This window comes from Temnothorax longispinosus, chromosome 9 (assembly GCF_030848805.1).
Source record: "Temnothorax longispinosus isolate EJ_2023e chromosome 9, Tlon_JGU_v1, whole genome shotgun sequence".
Lineage (NCBI taxonomy): Eukaryota > Metazoa > Arthropoda > Insecta > Hymenoptera > Formicidae > Temnothorax > Temnothorax longispinosus.
Window position 1 is genome coordinate 16274467 of NC_092366.1, and position 23079 is coordinate 16297545.

Sequence of the window (23079 nt, forward strand, 5' to 3'; positions counted from 1 at the left end):
AGTTCCTTTTTTACTCAACATTAGAGTGATTTTCAGCACGCACGTAGGATATGTACCCATCAGGGATCTTTTTTTTACGCTTAAAAGGAACGCGAAGATCGTTGCAAAGTGCTCCTTTGTTTCGTGAGGAAATGATTGAAAAGATTGCTCGCGTGCATCGGATATTTTACCTCGGCCGAATGCGCCGTAATAGCAGGTGTGATCTTCTGGCAGGAAGAAAAAGTTGGAGCGGTCGAATACAGATCTCAAATTTGTGACTCTTGCTCGCTCCCAAACCAAAAGCAAATCGTTGCATTGGGGCCTGATGTTACGAGCTATGTTAGTGTTGGTGCGATTACGTGGATTGTCCACTTTCGGCACGACTGAGCAAGATGATTACATTGTTCCGCATTGTCCGTGTCTCCACACGTCTCCGCATTATTATAGCTATTATCGTAACGTCGCTTTGACAATTTGTCGAGTAATTCAACGACAAAGTTAAATAGATTTCTGAATTACAATGTTAATCGGCGCGTGACTTCATTTTTCATTAGTAGATATATTCGTAGAACAAAACAATACACAACTTTGACAAAAACTTTAATAATTTCTGAATAAAATGGCACGGTTATGTGAATCTTAGCGCAATCTAATATAATTGCTCTGTAACATTTTTATTGAGGATCTCTATTAATTATTGTTATATAGCGTGACAAATCATATCGGCACATTACGATTGACATCACCGATCACTTTACTTTCTTTTATATTATTTTTTGCGTTACATATTGAGCGTAAGTGTTATAGATGCCATTTATTCATAACCGATTATCCGCGAAAGCGTCTTGTTCTCTGCGTTTATAACGTTAATCTTGATGCGGACTCGTTTCTTCTTTCCCGTTACAGAGCGGGCTCTCGCTCTCTCCATCCTATAATTACGCGGGCGTTTCGCGAAAAGTTTCGAACGCACGCTAAAGATGTTAACGGTAGCGGCAAAACATACGATTGCAATGCGGTGAGAAATTGTGGCTTAATATCACAGAAATGATTTTAATGAGAACGTAATCATAATTCCTAACGCTCTGCGTCGCCTTAAATCGGGAATAATTGCAGCATTGACCGAAGAATGAGGAAACGACGGAGTTATAGTCTCGGGGCCACGAAGTAACATTACATAAAACAAAAACGTCGCAGAAAGTACGAGCGTCGATGGAACATTAGAACGGTTTACTGTAATTACTGTAATTATTTAACGCGAGCAGAGTCAGGAAAGTATCAGAATTTTATCGGTCCCGTACTTGTCCGCTCCTGGAGAGTTGCAGAACGAGCTGGGCGATATCGCTCGCAAAATAAAAGCATGATATACGAGTTCTCTCTTTCTCTCTCGCTTTCGAGTGGTCGCCAAGTAAACTCGCGAGTTCTTGTATTCTCATAAAATGGATTCTGACATGCAATTAATTTCTGCTAATTGAGTCCCCGATAATCTTATTTATATAACCCACTTCTTACTTGAATGAGTTTAAGAGAAATCAAATAATATGAATATACGAAAAAATTAAACTTATGGAAAATGTGCAATACTTACCTCAATTCGCCGAGATACAGTCCTTCGATAATTTAATTCTTTTCTGTAATTGTGTTTACGGTAGGAAGCAGAAGATACGGAGCAACATTTCGCAGCGAAATGTCAGAAGAGGGAACGAATCTGCAAATTCCAATGGTTATAAAAATATAAATATTCTGGCCGGAAAGGAAATCCAAAGGTTAAGTGCATTAGGCGCCGCTGTGATTATATATAGCAGTACTGTTTTATTTATATGCCATATAACGTAACACTTAGACAATAGACAATAATACGCGTACGCTCCATATTTCGCTTCCTCATTTTCCTCCATGCTGCCCTTCCATTTCCATAATATCATAATCATAATCATCGTCCACATCTTACGATCGTTGTCATTACCGCACTCGTTTCCAACACACAATATCTTTCTCTACGAATCGTTGGTTAAATAACTACAACAGCCAAATTTATTAGAACAAGTAAATAGGTCGTATTAAGTAGATACCCATTCCTTTTCTTAACTCGGATACTATTATTGGGCACGTATTAAGGAACGATCGGAATTCATTCCGAAAAGTTTCACTGGTTACGAGCTGTTAAAAACGATCCGCAAAGTTTTACATTTTTCACACCCTAGCAATGTCGGTCTGACTCGTTCGATGCGAGCCAGGAAAATAAAGACGCGAAACCTCGATCGATTGCGATCGATCTCACGATCTAGCGATTTTACGTGTAGATCGACACTTCATACGGAGACATAAGTGCTGATGTATCTTTTTTAGCTTTTTATTTAGTATGAAAATTGCGTATTCGCCTCATATTAGATCTTGAACAGCTCAAACAACAATATTCATACGAGGTTAACTTTGCAGCTGCGTTACAGCGCACATACACAATTCATTTTAGATAAATTGGTTAAATGAAGTATCCCAATGTATGTACGTATAGTTGTCGATTACTAACTAAAATGGTGTCTATTACAATTTTTCCAACAAAAGAAAATATTATCAAGTGTAAAATAACGCTTAGAAGAGTCTTCTCGATCGGAGAACAAGCACCCCGCATTTCGCAAGAGAGCTCTTCTTCACAACCGAGCTCACAACCGAGAGAATTTACGACCCTCCTTGTGCTAGAAAATACTCTATTATAGAATATACACGTCAAATATCAAACACACTATCCCTCCATCGATCGTTTCAACTGCGTGAAACGAGCGATCCTCAAAACCGGAATCGCACGAAACACGATTTCTTGAATGATTAGCTTGCACGCTGCTATATCTGCTCTGATGCATTCAATGCATGCTAGACCTATAGACGTTCTCGCATTGAATAAGGCACTCTGGCATGCATGATTGCATGCACCAATTAAACGTCTCTATTTTTGAATCCAAATCTGACGTTTGACTTGTACTACGAAATTAGCACAATTGTTTCTTTTCTGAAGATGCGATGCTGTCGATCGTCTGCTCGATCGTGACTGTTTTCAATGTTTTAATTGGTGTATGCAATCATGCATGCCAACGTGCCTCGCTCAATGCATGATGTCTAGGATCTAGCATGCATCAGAGCAGGCATAGCAGCGTGCAAGCTAATCATTCAAGAAATCGTGCTTTATGTGATTCCGGCTTTTTAGGAAAAAGAAAGAGGAGCAATTAACAACTACTTCCTTTTAGAGAGCTGGCTTCGGAAACCCAAGTAGCAAGCGGACGTTATTTGTCGTCATCTTGACGTTGCAATATTGTCAAAGACGTTAATGTGACATCAAAATAACGATAAATAACATTAGCTTGATACTTGGGAAATTATTCGCGAATACGTCCCTCAATAAGTACTTATAATTAAAGAAAAATATAGATATCACGAACGATAGGTATATGTATAAAGGCCGAATTAATCGTCGTCGTTGACACCAATAATATATAATCTGATACTTCGTCACTCGCTTAGACTCGAACGTGTGCGCTTTTATTCATACAGCGCAATAGTGTTTCTATCTAAAGTGAAAGGACGCGTGTACCCCTCTAACAATACACTTACAAAATAGATTATATTACGATTACAGTTAAAAGTTATTGCTTAAAAAAATATGGCGACAGTATGTAAAACTCGCAAGGTCGAGCGAATCTGTTACGCGCGTTTTAGCGCAACACGAGGCGCAGCACCTCACGTTCGTGTTGAATTTATCGAATCTCCATTCTCTATAAAATCGTGTACCTCAGAAAAGTGCAACAGCCGACAAATATAGAGATTATCTCAACGAAACGTGTGGACATTAACGTTCAAAGTACGAGACCTGCGTTACATCACGGCGAAGTTTGTCAAATAAAAATAGAATTTTAATTAATTTTAATAAATAAATTTAATAATTTTAATAAAATTACCAATTAAAAATTAATTTAAACCTCTCCTTTCAATTTCGAATTCCTCGAATACTTCACAGACAAAAAATAAATTGTCAAGATAAGATAAATATCTCATTTTAATTTAATTGATAACCCGGCGGTCTAATTGATTATATGAAATCCGAATTTCTTTTAGTTTTTCCGGCAATACAGACCACTGAAAAATTATAAATGAGTCCTCCTGTTTTCTAGAAGATCAGAGAATTCGACGTTGCACATGACACTTTGCAAAACATGCGTGCGAACGCACGCATACGTACTTGACCGAGGTGACAAGGTGTGAGTGCAGATATATGCGACCCACAATAGACACATGTTTCACACGCAAAGGTAACAGACGTGAGAATAATGCATGCCGTTTACAGCGACCATTATCTTGACACTTCGCGATTCTAAGTTTCACGGAAACGTTACGAATATCGTTTAACGATATTGATGTAACTTCCGAGAATAGCGAATCTGCAAGAACAGAATGCTCCCCAACTCTATCAAATGCAACAAGTCGCGTCGTGTAATTCGATTTACCTGTTCGCCCCGTTTCCCCGTCAGATGCTTTAAGATGATAACGCGATTGCGCTCCAATCGCACTGTTTTATTTACATCGATGTCGAACTGCCTTAAATTAAAATTGCGGGTTACGACAATAAATACCAGCACGCCAAAAATTATAGGATCGGCCGCCACCCATGGATAGGTTTCTGCGTACGTCGTCTTCGTACGGACATCTGACGCGAGTCTCACACGTAACAAAAGTATCGCACGAAGTGCGTGCATTTTGTGTAATGCTGTGCGATGGTTAATTAAAAGTCAATCGTCGTATGGTGTCCGTGAGAATTTCTCTTCGCGATTCAGACATTTGCAAAGCGAAAGTAGAACGATGTTGTGTTTTTCATGCAAATGCGAGCCTGCTGGAATATCTGAAGAATACCCAGTACGATGTATAAGAAAATAAAATAAGAGAATAAAATATATATAATCATATATATATATATTGTGTGTGTTTGTGTGTAACTATTAAATTAATTCTAGTTGAACTTCTAATCTTAAACTATCTAAGCAAAAAAAAAACAGAAAACTCCACTAAGCGACATAACACACTTATATGTATCGAAATAAATTTTAGTCATAAATTTTAAATATAAAATATGAATTCTCAAGTGTGATCTTGTATACATGAAAGCTTAGTTGATATGCAAATTAATTCCTTAGTTACAAATTAAGCGAGATGATGATGATAAAGCTGACGCAGCACGGCGCACATGCCCATTTTTGAAACGCAAATTCATTTACGGAAATGAGTCATTAAGTATTCTGTGGTAATATTCGCGATCAAGCTATGCATCAAATTGTTGCTCGAAACGTGTTTCGCGTGAAGCAAGAGGGACGGAAGAGGGGCATTCGAGAAAAGGAGCAAGCAGAAGAGAATGAGAGTGTATATCGAAGGGACAGTGTTTTTCGGTGCTCTTATTTGTAAATTAATTTGCCGCGAACTGGAGCGACCAGTTTTTGAGCTGCTATTTTATTGTACCACGTCGCACGAACTGACACATCCGCCACGATTTTGCACGCAAATGCGCTCGCCTTCGTACGAAAAGTTTTAATTATCAAAGAATAGCGGTTGATATTATCATTTGTCGTGAAAAAAAAAGGATTTTAATATGGGATTGGATTGACTCACGATATCTCAAGATTAATGCTTTACTCGTCACCAAGATTAATGCTTAACTCACGTTAATTGCTGCGATAATGACACTTATGTTTTACAATATTAGGCGCAAAGAGATGTTATATATCTGTTCTTTGAGCATTGGACAAGTATGATTTGCATGGATATTGCTTAATAAGAATAAAAGATATATTCTTATTCGACCTTTGAGGAATAGAAAGAATATGTGCATAAAAATTTTAAAAAATCTATCATATAGATTTAAGTATTATATGATCGATTGAAATTTGAACGTCTTACTCGATTATGCTCGATCATGCGTATAGCTGCACGTTTCGCACCCCTTCCAGTAGCATTAAATAACATATATAAATTGAGAAAATAGCGTTTGCAGTAGTCAATATATACGTGATATATATGAATAAAGCGGAAAGCGTCAAAATCACTATAGGTCCGTCGAATAATTTGGCCAGCGCCTCGCTTGCATGCGCGGTCATCGCCGTTATCCAGTGTCCGGTTTTCCACACGCGAAATTGGCCACACGCGTCCTTGGGAAGGACCAGCGAATAAAACCGTCGCTCACGATCGGATAGATTCCTCAGGGATCCGCTTGACGCCTGTCGCACTTACGATCGTCTCTCCGCAGCGGGGGCTTGCCGCTGCTTTTGCATCTTGCCATCGCGTTCTCGCACCGAATTTAAAATGGGCGGACACATGAGAGGAGGACGCGGGACACAAACTCGCCGAGCAAGGATGGCTCGAGGGGAGTCTCAGAAGCGGAATGCCGCAACGTTCTCGTTCTCCGGGATTCTGCTTGATCGAGCTGCCTCGCGAGAGCAGCCTCGTAATATCAAGCTCCGTCAATTTCGTGTCGTCCGAAACGAAAATCCGCGCGTAGCGATCGTGTACAACCCAGTGTTCGTCTTCACAAGAGAGACGCGAGTGACCGCTCGGATATGGATGAAGCTACACGCCCTGCGGGTCTTGCCGATCACGTTGGCTCGTGACGGTTCACGATCGTTCGATCTATCGCCGTGGAAGATCGCGATGGCATCAATCATCGTGAGATTATTCGTAAAGTAGCAATCGTTTCATCGGAAACTCTGCTTCCGTCTTCCCAGGAGAAACCGCGATCACGATTGGAAATCAAAGGACGAAAAACGTCTGAGAACATCCCGCGACTTTTTCGCGACTTTTCCACGAGTTCCTCAATTCTTGACTGGTTGCGATTTGCTCGGTTCACTGGGTATGTAGCAGCGTTGACCGCACACCTCACGAAGCGATGTCCGAAACGAGTTGGCGATGATCGATAGTCAGGTCCAATGCTCCCGACAGCCGTTCTATCACTTCGGAGGTGACGCGATTTTCTTTGGATTCGACATGCTTCCTTCGTCGATTTACTTCACTGATTGTCAGCGATCGATCTGAAAGCAGAAGTAAGGAAACGTTTGACAAGTGCCAAGTAAAAAATCGATAGTGATAGGAACAGGCAATATAATGTCGCTTATTTCCGGGATCTTGTAAAAAATCATATTTTACATTTTCATTCTAATTCCCATAATACCCATTTTTTTAGTTTTAATTAATAAGTCATTAATAAGTCATCGAAAACTGTCGCTATTTTATTAATAGTAAATAATAAGTGTGACATGTTTAAGTAGAAAAAATGCCGCACATATTATCTTTTTATTCTTCTCTGTTTATTATTTTTATCTTTGCTAATTTGGATCGGAATTTTGGACCACATTTATCTTCTATTTTCATCGTATAAGGGACAATGTGATTATTTCAAATAAGCCGCAATAACGATTGCTAGATGTTGAGATTGTATCTACAGCATGGGAATAATTATGATAACGTAAACGAATTGATTTTGTCTTGCGCAATAAGATTTACGCAACGCGTCACGTGTAATTCTGCGACGCACAGTTTCCGAGATTCAAAGAACGCGAATAATTCGTATGTAATTTGCTTGAAAATGTAATGAAACCAATGGGATACCGTATTCACACATACTGTATCCACTTGGATATGTAATATTCCACACGTCCTTCTATTAAAAATATCATTATTTTCAAAATAGTAATAATTCCGGTTTAACTGTGATCACTTCAATTGCATTTTAATTATCACCTATGTGTTACACGCAATAAGAAAATATGTATAATTGCTATTTGTTACAGCTGCGATTAAAGTGCCAGCTGTAACGAGAGGATAAAAAATGTATAGACGTATATCTATGCCACTTGCGATTCGCAATAATACCAGGTAAATCGCGTTGTTTTATCGCCGTCGACAACGTTTATCAATGTAAATGTATGTTCGCCAAACGACCTGACATGCGGTGCAAAAACGCAATGTTATATTCAACTACGTTCAAGAGTGTGGTGCGTTTATTATTAGCATCAATGAAAAACACCGCTTATTTGCGGTCTTCGTTGCGATTACAGCAAACTTGTTCCACTCTTAAATTAACAAAACAATAGAGTATTCTCTCGCGTATAAAAATTATTCATGACTATTTCATCCATCGTATATTATACTTAATTCATTTTCTTCTGTAATTTCGCGACGCAAAGATTGTCCATCTATCAAAAACTTACAGTATGTACAAAAACAGTAGTTTAGCAGGATTATCATAAATTTGTTTAAATTTTTATTACAATGATCTTGAGGTAGTCGAAGCCCAATGCAGTCGTTCAATATAAATGACGTCACATTAACACAGCTAACGCGAAGAAATTATCAAATGCCGGAAACCACCGACTGAGAAACGAAGCCCGGAGAGAAGTTAACGACCGCCATGTCGGCTTATCCGGCGGATATTAAATCTGGTAGCGGGACATTTCTCATTCGAGAAGTTTTCTCAGAGAGACGACCGGCGAGAGGAAACTTACCGCGATGTTTTAAGGACGCGTCGGGTCGCGAATGTGAAGGGGGGAAAGAGGCGGACGAGCTGTACACGTCCTCCGCCGTAAAACAAAATCCACTACGGAAGGATAGCGAGAGAGAAAAGAATGGATAAGAAAGGGAAGGGGGCTGAAGAAGCGACAAGGACACGGAGGAGGAGTGTATTATGTTCGCTAAAGCAATGTTACCAACTCGAGAACTGGCGAACTAGCCGACAGTAAAATCCATTTTATGTCCCCCTCGTAAAGCCAGTCAAATGAAACCCGGACTTAGTTTTCATACGTGCATCCACTGGCAGACTCGGTTTCCTGCCCGCCACGACAGCAGGTTGTAACAGACTTTTTCAAAGGTCTAGACGCATTGGTACCCAAAACGGATCTCTCTGTCGAATCAATTTTGCTTGGCGAAACCTCGATCGTGACGTTCTCGATGACAAAAATCGCTATGGTTTCGTTTTATCTTCAAAATCGCTGCGAGCTATATATTATCTGCTTAAAAAATATCTATCAAAAAGGAAATAAGTACAAATAAATCAAGAAAATAAATAAAATAAATCGTAAAATCGTAGAAACTAGTAGAAAATCCAATCAAAAAAATCAATTTTTTAAATTAAAAATTTGAGCCGTGACGCGCCATATGACATTTCGATTGAGACTTCCATTTTATCTGACTGATACATGAAGCAGTAACTTGTAAACAAAAAGCGATACAAGATAGACGTTAAAAATGATCAGGCAAAACATCGTCCGGCACTAAAACCTGGTCGCCTCGTAAAACACGTCCCGCAGACATACGTCCCGAAAGAGTAGCGGCGATAAAGACCCAGTTCACATCTCAGAGGATCGACTTTGAAAGGATCTTTCGTTAGGTGCCACGAACTTTTTCTCAGAACTGTTTTAATCGGCTCCTTTGTTTGTCGATGTTGCAATCGTGTCTGAGATTCGCCAATAAAACTTAATCATGATCCGACTTGAAGAAAAATGCGCGAGAGACCGAGAGACGAGTGTACATGTGAAGGTGGTTTCGGCGAAAATGCGATATTTCGCGGTCTATTATTGCGGAATTACGACTGGCTTCGAGGAACTTGCAAAACTTTAAACTGTCGAATCAGGTATCAAGTAACGGAAGTGTTTACGAACTACAATAAGGAAAATTATTTCGAAGACAAGACATATCCGATAGATAAACGGGAGGGAATGCGATAAGAGAAACTGAGAGTTCATTGATATGCGCGCGATGGTTATAGTCGCCCATCAATGTTACACCTATTTAACCGGTTGACGACGCTCGGAATATTATTTCCACTCGTAAAGCGATCCCTGTAACGATCGACAGTTACTTTGATGCCGTTTCAGGGGCGAGACCGGGCGTTACGCTCGTTTCTGGTCGTGTTGCAATACGCATTCTTTCCGTCTCGCTTTAGAGCTTGTGGATTTGTGCCGGTACGCGATTCGTCGTCACGTTTTCACGAGGCTTTAACCGTCCGCGTCTGAGTCTTTTTTTACGAGCGACTGGTTCGTCAGAGTGCCAACCACTTTGTTAAGTACACGTATCTGTAACGGTGCGTTACGACGAGCGCGGGATCTACTCGTGTTAAGTGGATGCGCGAGCTTTCAAGGAACATTCGACGACCGATTAAGAATGGCACGAGAGAGCTAATAGCTACTTCGAACGACGTGAATTTACCGTGTCACGTACAGTCTACATGCCCGTATTTGCATTTTCTTTATACAGTTCTTCAGACACAGCGATCGCTGCGCATTATACATATGACATTTTGCACTCATTTTAATTTGCCAGCGCGTTTACCGACTCATTATGTATTATTTCCTTGAAAAACTATAATATCGTGCCATTCATTATCCACCGTCGTCATTTCTCGACAAGAAAGAATTCCTAACAGGCAGTGTATCGCAGCAATTACACTACTCTAGGACGTTATAAAGTTTTATATTATATAAATAAAGTTATATATCCGATTCTGTTAAAAACTGAAGTATGCGTGTGAAATATAATTTCTCTACGTTATTAACAATAGTAATGACAATAATCATTACAATAACGATAAAATAATAATGATAAAAATAGTATTAAAAGAAAAGTAGAAGGAAGAAGAGAACCGATGATTCGGAGGTATCAGTTCACAGTTTATGTTTATATTCTTTCTAAAGACCCTTTCCTCCTGATTGACCATGTAGTTCCTCATAAAAATGTGATTTATAGCTATACCGCCTCACAACATCCTCAGTTGTGTAATTTATTTATGTCCCGATAATTCGCAAATTCGCGTTATTTCTATTTAGCGATTTCCCCGGCTAATTCGTCGAACTGATTGAAAACTTATCGATCGGCAGATTAAGCTTTTCTTTAAGGTACAATTTCGCGAAGAGAAGCCAGTCTGCGCACGTATGTTCGGGAAGAAAAGCTTTCATCGATGAAGGTTCTCTTCCGGTGGACGATCTAGGCAGATCTCAAAACGAACAGTGACTTTGCTCGAAAAGTCGTAAACGTGGTCTAAGGAGAAGACATCCAGGCACATAACTAAAATGGAAACGGTCGCGGCGGGTTGCGGACGAGGTGGGTGGAGGTTTATCGTCTGCTAGTAAGTGCTTCGCGGATTCTCACACTTCTACCCGCGCGCTACCAACCCTTGACGAGGGTTTAGGTGGGCAGGAGGGAGAGAGAGACCGTAAAATCACTGTGGAAGCTTGAAATAATACCTATTCACTTTACGTTAGCCTCAACTCGTTTCATTCCGAGTATTAACAAATAAATGACTGTTTTTTTGCACTTTTATTGAGAGTTTTATTTTTAATATTTTTTAAACCGTTTTCATTCTTCCAATATTAATTACATTCGCTTTGATAAACTTTTGCAAGTGAAATGAGCTCTATTATGTTCGTATAGATGGTATTTATATGTACTATAATTAATTCGTCATTCGACACAAAAAAGATATGCATTCTACGCATAATGGTGTGCTAATTTATCAATTTACACCGTTATCACGCGATGCATGAAGATCGAATCGCGTCAATCGTTTCAAAATAAAGACATTATCACGTCTACGAAAGAGATTCTTTGAGAGATAACTTTGCTAGGGGAATGACTCGTTCGCGAACACACGGACTACCCTATCCGTTGCGCGAAGAATTTGTTTATCGAGCGCGATCACAGATCGGTAAGAGGCGCGGCCACCTTCATTAACGAGACGCGTATCCCGGGTGGACCCCGGTGGCTTCGCTCGCCAGAGTTAGGCGGGCAAGTACGTCGTATTTCATAGAAGCCTGGTTGTATTTTCGCGCGTATGACTTTAACTGTCGATGCGGACTTCGCTTGTATTTCTTCTCAAGTTTTACTGGCGCTAGGTCGACCGCTCCGAGCCGTAAACGTCAGTCTCCGCTAAAGCCCCGCATGCCGGGTTGCCTGGGTTCCTTCCTCAACCTTCCCGCTTAGCCGTCGCCTTCTTCTTCTTTTCATTTTCTCCGTCTCCCTTCGTCCTGCCTTTGCCTTCGAGCGGCCGAGGTCTTCGGCGAGCACCATGTGAACTTGTCTTACGATTCCTTAGCCTTTGGCGCGATCGCTGAAGGACGTCACTCTTGACAAGTACACCGACGAGAAAGCTTACAAGAAAAACCTACACGGGAAGGTAACGCCCGCTCCCTTCGTATACTTCAAGAAATAAGGTTTCGTCGCGGATTACACGACGCGAATTATGTCAGTCACATTTTGTTTTCTGTCTTTCTACGTCGCGCTGAACTCGTTATATCGATTCCGTCTCGGACAGTTACTTGTGAACAACAACGGCATATCGAAATTGACTGGTTTCTTCCCTCGATAAAAATAAATGTTTCGCAGTAAAAGCGTGTAACCGGTAATCAGCGACAACCGATACAAATTGTACAGAAGGCGTCCTAAGGCTCGTCTTACGCGCGTTCGTCGACCACTGTAGTTCTCCAAATAGGTGAGAACTCCGGCCGTTTTCGCAAAAGTCCTAGACGGACGACACGATGGGCGAGGTTTTAGGATCGACCGGAAGATGTTGGTACCCGTATCGTCTCGGGGCTTCATTAAGGATGCAATATGGTAGACTTTTTGCCGAGCAAGCAAAGGGAACGGAGCGTGCGCGAGCGCGCAGTCGGTCGCTTTTAAAAAAGTTACGACGAAGTTTATGGAGGTTTAATTGTAGCCCGCGACTGTGGTTAGAAAGTAGTAAAACTCCTTTTGCCAGCGATGCCGGGTCTGTTACACTACTTAACGTTCCCCAGTTCTTGGTTACATACGAGAAGGACGATGATGAGGAAGAGAAGCGGTGTTCGCGGCGGCTCACGCACTTTGGCGCTACTAATTATTGCTTTGTCTCAGAAATTACGGCTCCGTCCTCTGCACAAAATATGGCCGACAGTTGTTTCATCAAGGTCAAAGATATCGTCTCGCAACAATTTCACTAATTCGATCGTTGGTTAATCGATCATTTTGGCGGTGTCAGTACAGACGCATCATTAATGAGAGTACTGTGCACGCCAATGTGTAATAGCAATTATGTCACTTATAATTAATAACTGACATGCAGCAGGTGCGATATCGAAGCCACAATATATGATAGGTTGCAGCCAACAAAAGTATAATTTCGTTAATTTCGCAAAAATATTCTTGCCGTTTAGAGAAACTGTAATACTTATGAAAAAAGACATTTTTCAATAAAAGTAATCATAAATTTATTTATTTATTTATGGGATAATGTTGATACACACACACACACACACACACACACACACACACACACACACACACACACACACACACACACACCACACACACACATATATATATATATATATATATAACTCAGAACAACAAATCTTGACTATGCGGGATTTTATTATTGAGCTTGTATAGAAATTTGATAATACGTAGAAATAATAACAAACGAAGAAGAAAATATTCACTGTAGAAAATCCTGTTATAAGGATTACAGTACTCTTTTACAACGTCTTATATACATGCGATGTTCTACCGTAAAAGAGTACCTATTGCGCACGTAACGTTTACTTGCTTACCATTTATACTTACTCTGCATTATATTGTATTTCATATAATACCTCGGCGGACCGTTATATCCGTATTAAGTGAAAATTATCACGCAAGCTTATTTAGTGCGCATATTCTTAACCTTCGGAATCGCGAATAGCGTAATATATGCTCCAAAATTATAGCTCACGGTGGATGCTTATATTCGCGGCGACATGCCTTGCAGACCATGACATGGCGTCGTTTCCTCTTAACGCGTTTCCAGCAGATTCTCTGTCCTCGCGGCCATAAAAGTTCCGCTCGCGCAGATTTAAATAATGAGATATCTTGATATCTTGATGAATATACTTATGATTTGAGTAAAAATTATGAGAAAATAAAGAGAGTAAAAAACTAATGAGAGCAACGTAATTACATAAGAATTATTAGTAACACGCGACACGATCAATCAAGCTCAAATTCGCGGTCAACCATAAAAATAACACTGCGATTTTACTCCGCAATTATGATTAACAATTTACCGAAAATAGATCCGCGAGTTTTAGTTAGATCATCGACATTCCGCGAGGCATGAGACTATACTTCGACTTCACTCTAACGTCTCTGTCACATAAACTCTGGTAGTTTACTGCGCCTAGAGCAAAATAAGCGGAAGACTGGGGTGCGCTTTATTCACGACTTTGCGGCAATGGGGAACGTAGGAGAAGGGGTTTTAAGGAGAACAAGAAGGCAACGACGACGATGATGAGGTAGGAGGAGAAGCACCGTAAAAGAAGAAAAAGAAAAAAAAATATCCACCGAGCTGTAAAGCGAGCCGCGTTTACGACCGTCGTTAAGACCACTCTGAGCGACCTGTCTGATTACATTGATGCTGCTTACTGCAAAGCGGGACTAATTCTTCTGACGATTCGCCGAACGCTCACTGTAACTATTAGAAGCGATCACGAATCCTTACTTTCTCACACATGCGACATTAAATCGGCGACGATCGATTTTTTTGTGCCGACGAGCCGAGAAAGGAGTATTAACGTATGTAATTGCTCTAATGAGTTTGTTGCACGCAAGGGTTGCCGAGAATACTTCGCCGAATCGATTCACGATACAATATAGAAAAAAAAAACACCAAGAGAAATTATACGGTGCATCGCATGCGTATACTGCGTGATTGTTTTCTCAGATGTAAAAGAGAGGATATTGAAACGCGACGTCATACCTGTCGCACAAATGGCGATAACAGTCAACGAAAATATCATCCGAGGCGTTTCGCGCTCTTTCACCACCGTCACTCATATTGAAAAAGGGAAAACATATATGTATATTTTTATATGTATATACATTTTTTATACATATACATATATATAATGTACATATATATATAAATATACATATACGTGATATAAAAATGGAAGCGGGGTAATTAAAACGTACACTTATAAATAAATATTATACATTATATTATACATATTATACATTATATATTACAGGCGTGTAAACAAAGAATCAAGTGCACGGTTGCCCACCGGATTCCATCGTTCGGAGATCGACTCACGGAGCGTCCGACGGGAAGACCGACTCTCATTTCAACAACCCTAATCACGGGCTGCAAGCAATCAGTATCCGAGATAGCCGACAATCCTCGCCGACGTTTTAATTACCGCTTCCATTTTCATATCGCGAATATCGCCGCGCGCCGTTTAGCGAGTTGCTGCATTTTTAGGTCCTTTTACGACCATCATTGCGCCGCAACGTTGATGCCCCAACGACGGATCGCATGCACTTGATAATTCTGGATTACCTCCCTCCAACGGTGTATATACTCTAGCGTATCAACTGCTAGATAATTCATATGATAAGAGCAACTGGTTTATTGCGCCGCGCAAGTTTTTTCCAGAATTTCAGACGCGTATATACTTGTACGTCAGCGATATTCATCAGGGATACTATGAATTTTTAAGTATCAACCTCTATCATACAATAAATTGAGACGTTCGCATACGTGAACAATACGGTGAAACTACACTTCGATGAACTGCCCGTCATGACGTCATGACTACTCATGACAATGAAGATGCTGTGGTTTGCGAAAACATACCACAAATGTAACCATATATTATTCAAAGTTACAACCGTATTTCTTCTCGATTTAGACATATGGCAACGGAGAATGCATATACAGTAGCCTAAGATATTAATGATATTATCACAATGATATTATCATAATTTTGAACGACAATATTTTATGACTACCTTTTCAACTTTTTTTATGGGAGCCGCCATTATCTCGCTCCCTTGTATTTTCATGTCGTAGCGTGCGTTCTTTCGTGACCATATTAACACGCCACTTCCGTTGGCCAACTCTTTGTAAATGTTAAAAAAAGAAAGAAAAACGTCCCGTTTGTGTGTAACACACATATCTTACTTCACAAAAAGCCTCTTTCTTTAATTAAATTTATTCTTTCTTCCCTTTGGATCATTACATATATACACATGTTCTGTGGATGTATCAAACAGTGCTGACGTGGGAAAATCATGTATGAAATTTATTGACTCCTTTTTATTTTTAAATCTATTCAATCAAAGAATCACTGCGGTTTATAAATAACATGAAATTGATCTTTCAATAAATTTTGCAGAAAAGTAATGTAAAATTTAAAATTTGTTTAATGATATTTTCCACGATTTTGTAATTCAGAAAATATGGAGACAAAACTATAATTAATTAATATTTATAATTTTATATATAAAAATATAATTTAAAAAAAAATAGTAACTCTCGTATATATGCAACCTAGTAATTTCAATTTGAAATTCACTTTTTTCTGGACAAATTTTGTGATTAATTGTATCGTTTTATAAATATACGCACACGCATATGCATTCATTTGAAGTTTATTTAAATATGCAAACCACGAACCGCTAGAATCCCTGAAATGTCAGTAATTAATCAAGATTTGCCACAATCTCCTTGGGACGCCAGCAAATATATGAGAGCAAATTAAATGTAAATACCGTAGACAGCTTATCTTTAAGGCAACTCGCGTAATCCCTGATAGCTGACCGGCATCGCGGGTTTGAGTCCTGCTTTCTCACGTATAGCAAAAGCTGTTTTCTCCAAATCGCTCAATGAGGGCGATAACCGTGTATCATTGTGAATAAGAATGAGACGGAGAGAAAACTGGTCAGCACTCGTAAATTCGATTCTTTATGGTGTTTTGCCACTGTTAAAGCCGAGAAGGCGGGGAGACGTATCTTTGAGCTCTTACACGCTTTATACATGTTCTGGGCGGCTGCTTTGATGAAGTTAGTCGCAAAATACTCGATACTAATAATAATTTCTTTGTAAAAAAAAAAAACATAATATAAAAGCCTATAACTTGCTATTTTCTCTAATACGAAATGTAATTTAATGCAACTCGGCGGTCTTCATATCTTTTATATTTATAATCTTCTACAATTGATTGCTATTAATTCTGATTATAATTCTTGACACATCAATGGATTTACTAGGTGCGCAACTAAGTTTCCGGGTTTTTTTTATCAATAAATACAAAAAATGGTTTATTCAAAGTATCGTCCCTCGCTAGCTATACATTTTCGCCATCTCTCTGGCAATACATGAATACCGCGACGATAAAACGACGCGTCTTGGACCGAAACCATTTATCCAACCAATTTTGCACTTCTTCGAAATTGGTCAAGTGTAGCCCAGCCAAGCCATGCGCCATCGACCGGAACAAGTGCTAATCGGAAGGCGCCAGGTCTGGCGAATACGGCGGGTGCGGTAGCAGATCCCATTTCAGCGTTTTGATGGTGTCCTGACGCAAATGCTGTTTATTTGGCACAAAACTCGACATCTCCGTTGTTAGAAAAAATATTTTTGCGTTGCGATATGTGTTGGTATAACGACTGGTTATTGTTAACAGATGTCCAAGCTATAACTTCAGACAACTTCAAACATGTAAGTCGAGTACATGTGTTATTGGTGCCATTTATGTGTGAAACCCGGAAACTTAGTTGCGCACCTAATAATATCTGACAATATTACGCAACGATATTATACTAGCATGACGAATAAAAAAATAATCGCTTTCGATAATTGCAGATGCTAAAAGGAATTTAAGGGGAGAAAAAATCTGATGATAAAGAAAGAAGTAAAAGAGATGGAGCAACGAAAAAACACGAGCGGATAGAGTCAGAGGGATGAGCAGCCGTTTGCCGGTCTAAACGCCGCGGTCTGCTCGACTCTCGGAAGGAAAGGAATTTTATAGCTTAGAATCTGTTTTATGTGCACCGGATTTGCGATTACGACCCGGACTCTCGACGATCCAAACAAAGGAAGAGCACCCGGGAATAATATGGAGACCGCGATTTATATTCTAAACCGAAAACTAATCCTTTTCCTTACTTTATATCATTTTACACCCGTTTTGCATGCCACAGTAAAATAATGGGATTGTAAGATATACAATTTTTGCGTATCCAAATATTCGATACGGTAATTAAATCGGCATAATTCATTATGACTTTATAATAAATTTTTACCGAAGTTACGAAAAAAAATAAGATAACGAAGTAGACTTACCAATAGTATTTAGAAGATTCGGTTGAAGGGTAAGTAGAAGGATCGGTAGAAGGTTCAGTAGATTCAGTAGAAGGTTCAGTAGAAGATTTAATAAGCGGTTCAGTAGGAGGTTTAAATGAGTTTTCAGGAAACGGAGACGCTAATGTTGGTGGGGGACAAGTAGGGGGCAAAATTGGTAAATTTGGGAATGGATACTGTGAGAATTTTATGTCAACAGGTTGTCCCTCGTCTGGAGATCCGACCTTCGCCATGACCGGCGGTGGCGAGAAATAACAGTATGTCTCCGGGTGGTATATCATTGGACATCCATAAATGACTGGAAAAGAAAAAAAAGAATAACTTTATTTACCGCTGCTATTGCTTGGATTGCTTCTATTGGAAAACTTTCATATTTGACACACACAATTGACTCTAATTTAATTTCAAAACAAAATATTTTTTACTTATTTCTACGTTATGATCATATTTATATTTTTGATTTTTATCGTTGTAATTTAATTATTTATTTATTTATTCATTCATTATGTTTTATTTTTGACTTATGTTAATAATGACTTATTTCATCCCCGGGTATTTATTTCTTTATTTTCCGTGACACTAGCTATTTTTACACTGAAAAAAATGTCCAGCAACTTTCATCAGAAAAAACCGTTCAAGTACCTTTGTCCGATCGATACAATATTCAAAAAATAACCATCTCAAGATATTGTGGCACTGTATAAGATTTTGGAATCCAATTATACAACACTCATCAAATGTATACTTGATAGAATTTATTTCCCCTAAAACGATCGATTTGTCAAAACATATTTCTCACAACGCGCCTCCCCAGTTACCAAGAGCGCAAAACGACCTATCACATGGACATGGCTTCGCTAGACAGTTGCCTTTTGTGCTTTCATTGCTTAATTGGTGGAATATAATTTTAATTGTTGCCATTTTCGCTGGAAATAATGAATACCACTCACTGTCGAGCTCTCTTCCTTTTTTTTCTCGAGCTTCTTTCATGGCATAGAGTTAAGCGACCTAAATTAGTTGCCCCTCTGATTGCTGGGATACGCCTCTAGCACCCACTGAACTGGATCGATTTATAGCCATCAAAATGGTATCATGTACAACATTTTATCCTAAAAGTTTTCGCTTCACATATTTAAAAGGCGCGAATTTGAAAGGTAATTCATATATTTATCGATATTGCAATTGGTACTAATTGAGTTATCTCAAGACTAACATAACGACGTTTAATATTTTGAAATCAACTTACTACAAAAGTCAAGACCTAAAGAAAAAGATACAAAGATTAACATTTATCGCTCGAAAATAAAAATCGTCAATCTACAGTACGATACATTTTTATTCTTTAATTTGAGACATAAATTTTGTATGACTTAGACGCAAATTACACGTCAAGTTACTTAATTGTGGCAAGATCTTGTCCAGCGTGCATACTGATTACGAGGGCACTTGGAAATTACCCCGGTGAATTATGTGCGAGATTGCAGAATTTATTATACGCTGAAGATTATGCGACAGTTTCAATTCGCGAACAGTACTCTCACTTAGAGCCAATAATTGCCGGTTCAACATGTTACGAGCGACGTTGCTTGATTGCGGGGATGTACCCTCGCCGATCCTTGATGCGGGCCGATTTATAACGCATCTATCACATGTGTCGTAATTTTAGAGGCTGCATCTGCATACTTATTTCAACTTACGTTCAGCTCTTCTCCAAGAAAGGTTTGATGCACGAATTTTATGACACATCAATGATTCCCTCTATTATTACTGCGCTTGCAACGAATAATCGCAGTTAAAATTTACACCATCGTAAACCTCGAACTAAGAAATCACTTTGCAAAATTTCAATTGCGTACCTCGTTTGAGCGACATGTGCTTGCGAGATTTGTCATCGTTTTTGTATGAATCCGTATGTGCAACTTTTGCAACTTTCATATTTGTATAAAAAAGATACAACGAGCAGTATTTAATATTTCCGGAATCGAAAATAAAATAAGACAATGAAATATAAGGCCCTGGCGATCTTTGCTTTCTTTTTCGTGTTTGATAAAAAGAAAGAATATTAAAATGTATGTATATACCAATACACATAGATGTAAACTTTTTATTCTGTCCAGTTCAGATTTAGATCTATCGATGATTATATAGACGGTCACGCTTCGAGCAACAATTTTCATAGCGGTAACGTCTTCGTGTTTTGCACCGAATGCACGTCCGAAACATTATCGGCCACTCTAATATTTATGCCGCGTACCCCGGGCAAGCGGTGCGGTTATCAACAAACTGCGACTTGCATTCGCGCAGAAAGCGTATTCTCAAGATTTATTATGGGTCTCCGTTCTCTATGTACCTTCACTCCCGTCAAGGAGGACTGCGTCGCGTCGGCCGTAAGAGAGAAACTTTCCAAGCACTTGTCCGCGCAGTTATCGTCCGTGCAGTTATCAACACGCGTGCAAGAATGATAACTCGATATCGGATGATATACATTATAAAAAGGTACATTTATTATGGAGACAGAGAATAAAAGACGCTGGACGCTAAATCTTACATAGTTAACAGTAAAAAAAGGATGTCTATTAAAAAGCAATGTGAATTTGACTGTCTTTGCTCTCTCACACTGCGAAGTACAAACATTCTTCCTGCCAAACTACAATCACAAACACTGAGTGGTAAATATTTTTGCAATAAAGATATAGATAAGAGAGAAATAGTATAATCATATTATTAAGCTATCAGCAGAGAAAGCTTAAAATTTCTATGAATAAGCTGGCAAATACGTGTGGAATAAAATTTTATTCGATACGCTCAATCGAGTATAGTTATATAAAATTGCATTCGTAATATATTTAATTACAAGAGTTTTCTCGCGGAAATAATTGTTCAACACATTATCAATTAAAGATATTAACGCGTTGTTTGGTATTACATGGGAGTTGTGAGATCGGAGAAGACGCAAGCAAGTTGGTGACCTTTCGGACACGACCGCTACTCGATATAGGAATGATTTATTCCAGATGCAATCTGGAAGATGAATCCAAGCAGCATAGAGAGTACTCGTAAGCCAGCCGTAAAAATATCGCTTGCCTCGTAAATTACATCCAACAACCATAGCCTTGCGTATACGCTCGTTTCACCCGATCCTTTCGCCACGAAAGGTGTCCGCAATCGCGCGATTTTTTAACGCCACATTCTCACATGTAAACACCGATACGTGAACAACGAAATCGCGTTTGAGAAATGGTCTTACGCAGTTTATAACACCACTTTCTACAGAAGTATCAGAAAAAAGGATTCGTAAAACTCTATCAATTATTGAATTCAAACTTGCTATGTAATGATGGAAGTAAAAGTATAATTCAAAGAAGGGATATATAAGCAGAAAACAACGTTAAACACTACGTATAAGGGAATAACTTCAACGTCGCGATAGATATTACAGGTAACAGAGTATTATCGGATCAAACGTGCTCAGAAATAGGATTCGCAGCTGCGTGTTCGCTGGCTTACTTAATCGCCATAACTTCCGGTCGCCTTAGAATTTCGTGACGTCACCTACATCCGTCGCGGGATGAAGTGTGTGATGCCAAATATAAAGCTCGGAAAACTCATGGAAGCGCAATTTGCTTTTAATTTTTTTACTGCTTATCGGCATCGTTGAATATTAAGATCGGGGCTTCGCTTTGTGCACAAAAATGTAGATCAACTGATATAGCTGTTCAAATGAAAGTGTTATGCTTAAATCCAATAGTAAGTACAACGTGAGAATAGTCGTGTAAAATGTGTGTAACATAAAATAAAATTTAGAATTATTACTTAAATATCTTAGTAATATTTTTATTTTCTTCTTTCATTTTTTTCGTATCCTCAATTTAGAGCAAACAAATTGATTGAAAATTTTCACGATTGACACTGCTTTTGCAAGCGCAGATAAACGATTTCTGTACATCGACCGTTTATCTGCCGTTACAACGTAATATCTTCCAGTAGTATGTCATTTTAAAAGTCTTTCTTTTTTATTCTTTAGTTTGATCTCTGCAATTTAGCCGCGACAAACTATGCATATATCAGCAAACAGCTTACAGAGCACACGCATTCTTCCCGCATTGAGATTACCGGTTTTCCCGATGGCGATGTTATTATCCTTCCAGAAGCCATCCGTTGCGTACAGCAAGCTTACGCATATCCGCACAACTACACGCGTAATTTGTTAAAATGCTATTATTAATGAAAAGAATAAACCGTCTAAATATATGTACTAAAATAAACATATAACCCTCGCGAGTTGTATACCGTTCCGGCCGCTAGTTTAATTCACATTAATTGCTATCTAGAGCAGCCAGGATTAATTAGTAACAAATTATAGATCCTGAAGGGAAATGCGCAAATATTCCCACATAAATTTTTTAAAATAGCCTATGATTTTAAATTAAAATAGTTTAACATGGGAATGATTTTCATATTATTTAATAAACAGAAAATTAAAATACTTTTTCGCTTAATATCGAAAGTACTGCTTAGAAATCAAAAAGATATTTTGGATATTTATCGTGTATTAAAATTATAAGTTCTAAATATAAAAAAGTCTGTTACATTCAAAAAAATGTTTAAAAAAAGAATCAAGATGACACATTTATTGGCACAAAAATAATAATCGTATAGATACATTTAAAAATAAATTCTTAATTTTCTTCAATACAATAGGCCGGAATGATGTTGCTTATACTTAACGTTACGTGCAAAATAATTTCTAGATCGAAGAAGAGCGTACATAAAAAAGCGTCAAGGTGCAACGGATCGAGTGAAGTAGCAGGGAGAAGTAAAACAAGAAGGAATCAGCATCCTGAACGGCACACACAACCCCCTTATGCGCGTTGAGAGTGAACGGCCATGCGTAATGCAAAAGTTGTAATATTATTTGAAAGTCT

At 38.8% G+C, this 23079-nt stretch overlaps 1 long non-coding RNA gene across 2 annotated transcripts; it reads right to left on the reverse strand.

The window, feature by feature from the left end:
* Positions 1-1763: 1763 nt before the first annotated feature.
* On the reverse strand, positions 1764-22579 carry LOC139818564 (uncharacterized). Of its 2 annotated transcripts, none has more exons than XR_011733442.1 (3): positions 19105-22579; positions 18137-18452; positions 1764-7037 (listed from the first exon to the last, which is right to left on the reverse strand). It is a non-coding gene; the product is annotated as an uncharacterized lncRNA (long non-coding RNA). The 2 variants fall into 2 exon arrangements; XR_011733441.1 differs by lacking the exon at positions 19105-22579 and adding an exon at positions 18797-19047.
* Positions 22580-23079: the final 500 nt, after the last annotated feature.